This window comes from Haliotis rufescens, unplaced genomic scaffold (genome assembly GCF_023055435.1).
Source record: "Haliotis rufescens isolate VD_foot unplaced genomic scaffold, xgHalRufe1.0.p SCAF_29, whole genome shotgun sequence".
Taxonomy (NCBI): domain Eukaryota; kingdom Metazoa; phylum Mollusca; class Gastropoda; order Lepetellida; family Haliotidae; genus Haliotis; species Haliotis rufescens.
In genome coordinates this window covers 6,531,276-6,537,529 of record NW_025963990.1, presented here as the reverse complement: position 1 = coordinate 6,537,529, position 6,254 = coordinate 6,531,276, and the positions used below count along the sequence as shown (strand labels likewise).

The 6,254-nt window shown below is 39.7% G+C and overlaps 1 long non-coding RNA gene across 1 annotated transcript; it reads right to left on the bottom strand.

Moving 5' to 3' along the window:
* Nucleotides 1–782: 782 nt before the first annotated feature.
* Nucleotides 783–3,791, bottom strand: LOC125384227. Its single transcript, XR_007223070.1, has 2 exons — nt 1,974–3,791; nt 783–1,926 (listed from the first exon to the last, which is right to left on the bottom strand). It is a non-coding gene; the product is annotated as an uncharacterized LOC125384227 (long non-coding RNA).
* Nucleotides 3,792–6,254: the final 2,463 nt, after the last annotated feature.

Here is a 6,254-nt window from a genome sequence, read left to right as displayed (position 1 = left end):
TAATTACATCTGTGTGCCATTCACATTGGTCTCAGGGCGATCTTTTATCAGCAAATTGGTGCAGGGTATACATCATTATAGAATGGAGATATAATACAGTGGATAAGTGACAATGGGGGGTAGCAGAAGGTTCCCATTGATACATAGCTTTAGAAATGCTTGGTCCAGCATGTCTTATTCAGTACAACTTGGTCCTCAGCCTCCAACTGTCCGAATAACATTTGGTAAGCGTCTGGTTTAATGAGATCTCTTCTGGATTTAGAACAAAATACATACTTAAAGTAGTATAACTTGGCAACAGCGTCCTTAATAACAAAGGTGAAAGGACCTCCGTTTTAATTACATCATTTCTAGTTGGTTAAGACAACAACAATAAAGTGCAACTAGGAAAATGACAACTCAAGGTCTCCAGCTACCTTAATAAGAAAGTCATAAGTACTGGTTTAACTACATCATTTCCATTTGGGGAAATACAACCATCCAGTGCAACTAAAAAAATGAAACATACATGCCTCTGGCTACTTTAATAAGAAAGTTATAAGATCTGGTTTAATTACATCATTTCTATTTTGGGGAACAAACAATCCAGTGCAACTAAAAAGATGAAACATCCATGTCTCTAGCTACCTTGATAAGAAAGTCATAAGCACTGGTGTAATTACATCATTTCTATTTGGGGGAACAAACAATCCAGTGCAACTAAAAAGATGAATCATCCATGTATATAGCAACCTTAATAAGAAAGTTATAAGATCTGGTATAATTACATCACTTCCCTTGGGGAAAACAAGAATACAGTGCAACTAGAAAATTGAAACATACATGCCTCTAGCTACTTTAATAAGAAAGTCATAAGCACTGGTGTAATTACATCACTTCCATTTAGTGAAAACAGCACTACAGTACAACTAAAAAGATGAAACAGCCATGTCTCCAGCTACCTTAATCAGGAAGTCATAAGCACTGGTGTAATTATATCATTCCCTCTTATTGGGGTGGTTAAATAGGAACTTAGGCCTGTTTGCTTTGTCACACAGATCTGAGAATGGGGAAAATGTTTAACACTGTGGAAACTAACCTGTTGGATGTACAGGATGTATCACGTGGTTGAGCCTAAGAAAACAATTGCCGCTCTCTAGACAACCTGAATGAGTCTGGATTATTTCTAATACTGTATATATTTACAAAATTCCGAATTCAAATACAAGCAAGCAAAAGCAAAAAAAACATAAGTTTCTACACAATGGTTATCTAACCATATATTCATGTATGAACTCCAGTTGTGAGTTGATACTTGTCTGGGTAGAGGGATAAACTTACATATTAAAAAACTAATACTAATACAAACAAAGTATTTTGCCAAGTATGTTACAAATGTAACATAACAAATTACGCCCAATCTCATAAAATTCAGATATGTTAAAAATGGCATTTTCGACTGCTTCCATGAAAGCCATATCAATAAATCTGATCAGAATCCTGAGAGAAATTCCCTGTCACGCAAATTCTAGGATCATATACACATTATTGCATTTGTTTTCAGTGTTATTTAATTTGTTTCCAATCGTTGGTCACATGTTATAGAAAAACAGGAAAAAAACACACACATGAAAATACATTTATGTTTTGCTGCATACAACAGGGTACATTCTACCTTCATAAACTTCATGATACATTTACAAATGTTAAACAATCAGTTCCTTATACTTCAAACATTGTTTCAGTGAAATATGTGTTTTGTTTTGGTTGTTCGACTACAGTATTTACAGTGAAAATGACATACCTTGGTACATCTACATGTGTATAGAACAAATATTGACCCTAATGAGTGTGTAAATGTATTAGCTAATTTACTCCACCATCAGTAACCAAAACACACCTATCTGTATTGAAAGTCAGAGTGTGACATCAATAACCAACACACACCTGTCTATCACACCAATCCCAGCGTGACATCAATAACCAACACACACCTGTCTATCACACAAATCCCAGTGTGACATCAATAACCAACACACACCTGACTATCACACAAATCCCAGTGTGACATCAATAACCAACACACACCTGTCTATCACGCAAATCCCAGTGTGACATCAATAACCAACACACACCTGTCTATCACACAAATCCCAGTGTGACATCAATAACTAACACATATCTGTCTATCACATGAAGCCCAGAGTGTGGCGTTAGTAACCAACGTACACCTGTCTGTCACACAAAGCCCAGTGTGTGACATTAGTAATCAACACATACCTGTCTGTCACACAAGGCTCAGTGTGTGACGTCAGTAACCAACACACACATGCCTGTCAGACAAAGCCCAGTGTGTGACATTAGTAATCAACACATACCTGTCTGTCACACAAGGCTCAGTGTGTGACGTCAGTAACCAACACACACATGCCTGTCAGACAAAGCCCAGTGTGTGACATTAGTAATCAACACATACCTGTCTGTCACACAAGGCCCAGTGTGTGACGTCAGTATCCAGCACACACATGTCTGTCACACAAGGCCGAGTGTGTGACATCAGTAACATACCCACACCTGTCTGTCACACAAGGCCCAGTGTGTGACATCAGTAACATACACACACCTGCATGTCACACAAGGCCCAGTGTGTGACATCAGTAACATACCCACACCTGCCTGTCACACAAGGCCGAGTGTGTGACATCAGCAACATACCCACACCTGTCTGTCACACAAGGCCCAGTGTGTGACATCAGTAACATACCCACAACTGTCTGTCACACAAGGCCCAGTGTGTGACATCAGTAACATACACACACCTGTCCGTCACACAAAGCCCAGTGTGTGACGTCAGTAACATACACACACATGCCTGTCACACAAGGCCGAGTGTGTGACATCAGTAACATACCCACACCTGTCTGTCACACAAGGCCCAGTGTGTGACATCAGTAACATACCCACAACTGTCTGTCACACAAGGCCCAGTATGTGACATCCGTAACATACACACACCTGTCCGTCACACAAAGCCCAGTGTGTGACGTCAGTAACATACACACACATGCCTGTCACACAAGGCCGAGTGTGTGACATCAGTAACATAAACACACCTGTCTTCCACACAAAGCCCAGTATGTGACATCAGTAACATACACACACCCGTATGTCACACAAGGCCGAGTGTGTGACATCAGTAACATACCCACACCTGTCTGTCACACAAAGCCCAGTGTGTGACATCAGTAACATACACACACCCGTATGTCACACAAGGCCCAGTGTGTGACATCAGCAACATACCCACACCTGCCTGTCACACAAGGCCGAGTGTGTGACATCAGTAATATACCCACACCTGTCTGTTACACAAGGCCCAGTGTGTGACATCAGTAACATACCCACACCTGTCTGTCACACAAGGCCCAGTGTGTGACATCAGTAACATACCCACAACTGTCTGTCACACAAGGCCCAGTATGTGACATCAGTAACATACACACACCTGTCCGTCACACAAAGCCCAGTGTGTGACGTCAGTAACATACACACACATGCCTGTCACACAAGGCCGAGTGTGTGACATCAGTAACATACCCACACCTGTCTGTCACACAAGGCCCAGTGTGTGACATCAGTAACATACCCACAACTGTCTGTCACACAAGGCCCAGTATGTGACATCAGTAACATACACACACCTGTCCGTCACACAAAGCCCAGTGTGTGACATCAGTAACATACACACACAAGCCTGTCACACAAGGCCGAGTGTGTGACATCAGTAACATAAACACACCTGTCTTCCACACAAAGCCCGGTAACCACAGAAGATAAACCCATAGTCACTTTTTACTCTGGTCATAAATCCAAATTCTATAGCTACGCGTAAATATGCGAACATCATTTATGGAATGAATCTGACAAAATATAATTTATACAAATGTAAGAGACTACACAGGGAAGCAGGCATGCACCTAAATAGAACCTACAACCATGCAAACATGTGGGCATGTGTATATTTACATCATGTGACATACCAATGTGTTTTATAACGTCATGGATCCATAGTGACATCCTGAAGTTTTTATCATATAACATACATACATATAAACCTATTTATAACATACATGAGATGGATTTGAGAATGCTGCCATAATCTCTTATGTCATGAAGATCTCATACAGACATATCTAGATATATCCTTTCAAGTACTTGTCTTTGAGGAACATATAGATTTCGTATCTGGTCTTTGACAAGGTGAGACCAATACATTTGCAGATTACAAAATCGTCTAGATCAGTACAAATATCATACTTGTTTACAAGTCACTGCATGTTAAAACAAGGGGATTTCCAACATCTTTTCACAGTATCATACACATCAGTTATGTTCATATCGGCCAATGAATAATCGTTTAAAATAAAATTTGATCGAAACAGTGTTCCATGCACCTACTCACATAAGGCACATGTCAAGATGTCTCTCTTTGTGTATGTACATTTTGAAAACTGTTTGATGATATGTAACTACTGTCTATCTTAGCGTAACTTGGAAACTCCACTTTGTGATGGACTGCTAATACTAGTAAGATGCAATCACTTTTATTTACATTACGGACAAGTACAAGTATACCGTGAACATACATGGTCATGAGCAATATCTAACAGTCTTTGCAATGCTGACTGAAAGTTACTGACTGGGACAGTGGCCCCATGGTAGGCGCAGCCAGTAGCCAGAACAATCAAGCACACAAGTTAAACAATTATAAACACTGTAAACGCCAAACAGATAACACGCGTTCACGTCCAACACCTTGATAAATGGGAGATAATTCTGAGATGTAACTTGCAAATATTACATATTCAGATTTCATGCAAGATTTCTGCATTAGGTGCTTACCCTTTTCACGAACACCTGGTGTCATCAATGATTTTCAGTGAACTATTTATATAATTGTCACAACTGTTTTGCCCTCTACGCCCTATGAAGTCTGTTTCGAATAGTAATTGTGTCGTTGATATTTTATATTTACCAGAGAGACAGTTGTCATGCAGGTTAAAAATAGACCATGAAGTGATACTCTCTCAAACGCTTCAGCGTTGTCACAAAATGCAGAGTGAACCACAATTTCCCCCTGTAAAACAGGCAATATTTTCAAATATTCTAAAACTAGACGTTTTTAGGAAATTCAAACTGAAGTTGATAAGGGACAAGAAACTTATACTTTGTACTCAATTTTCTCTTCTTGTAAGCAGGAGGCGTTCAAATAACCATAATATCTACAGCTCAAGTACAGATGTTATAACCGATAATTGTTGGGGTCAGACCTACTGTTACCATGACCTATTTAATCCATAAGAAGATAGTATATTTTCAAAATTGACGATGTCATTATATATAGTCAATTGATAAAATGTTTAAGGTTGCTAATATTTAAATTATCAGAGCCGGGATACGTTAAAATTTCAATGATTTATCGGTAGACAAATTATCCTGTGAGTGAGTGAGTGAGTGAGTGAGTGAGTGAGTGAGTGAGTGACTTAGTGACTGAGTGAGGTTTTACGCCGCTTTTAGCAATATTCCAGCAATGTCACGGCGGGGGAAGCCAGTAATGGGCTTCAAACATTGTACCCATGTCGGGAATCGAACCCGGGTCTTCGGCATGACGAGCGAACGCTTTAACCACTAGGCTACCCGACCGCCCAGTTATCTTCTGTTGTAAAATGTTTTTTAGAGAGGCTATGAAACATGTCTGTGGTAAATTTAGTGCAACCATTTTCCATTGATTTCACTCTATCTGTTACGTTGAAAGCAAACGATGTATCAATACTGTCAGACAGTACGTAGAAACATTGCGGAAATACTCACAAAGCGTAAACATGTACCCTCTGGCATTGCACCAGTGCTTCCACTTCTTTAAAATACACACTTATAGGCAAATGTTCAGACACACAATAGGTGGCATCATATGTCCAGTTACGAATGCAGGGTTATTGTGGATATTCTTTATTTACAGTTAAATCAGTTTGTTGCGTGCAAACAGGCCTTCTGTTGACCCACATTGCCCTTTCAAACTAACCCTGTCACCACCACCATTACATAGACAATGAGGGTTCATGTTGAGAAGATACAAAGTGTTTGATCGTCTACAGGACCAATAGAGATACAATGTTTTCCGCTGAATGGTCTTTGTAGATGTGACGCCATCATAATATATATTATCACCTATGTTTATTGAATATTTGTGCTTTATCGTCTTGGTTATACCAGAA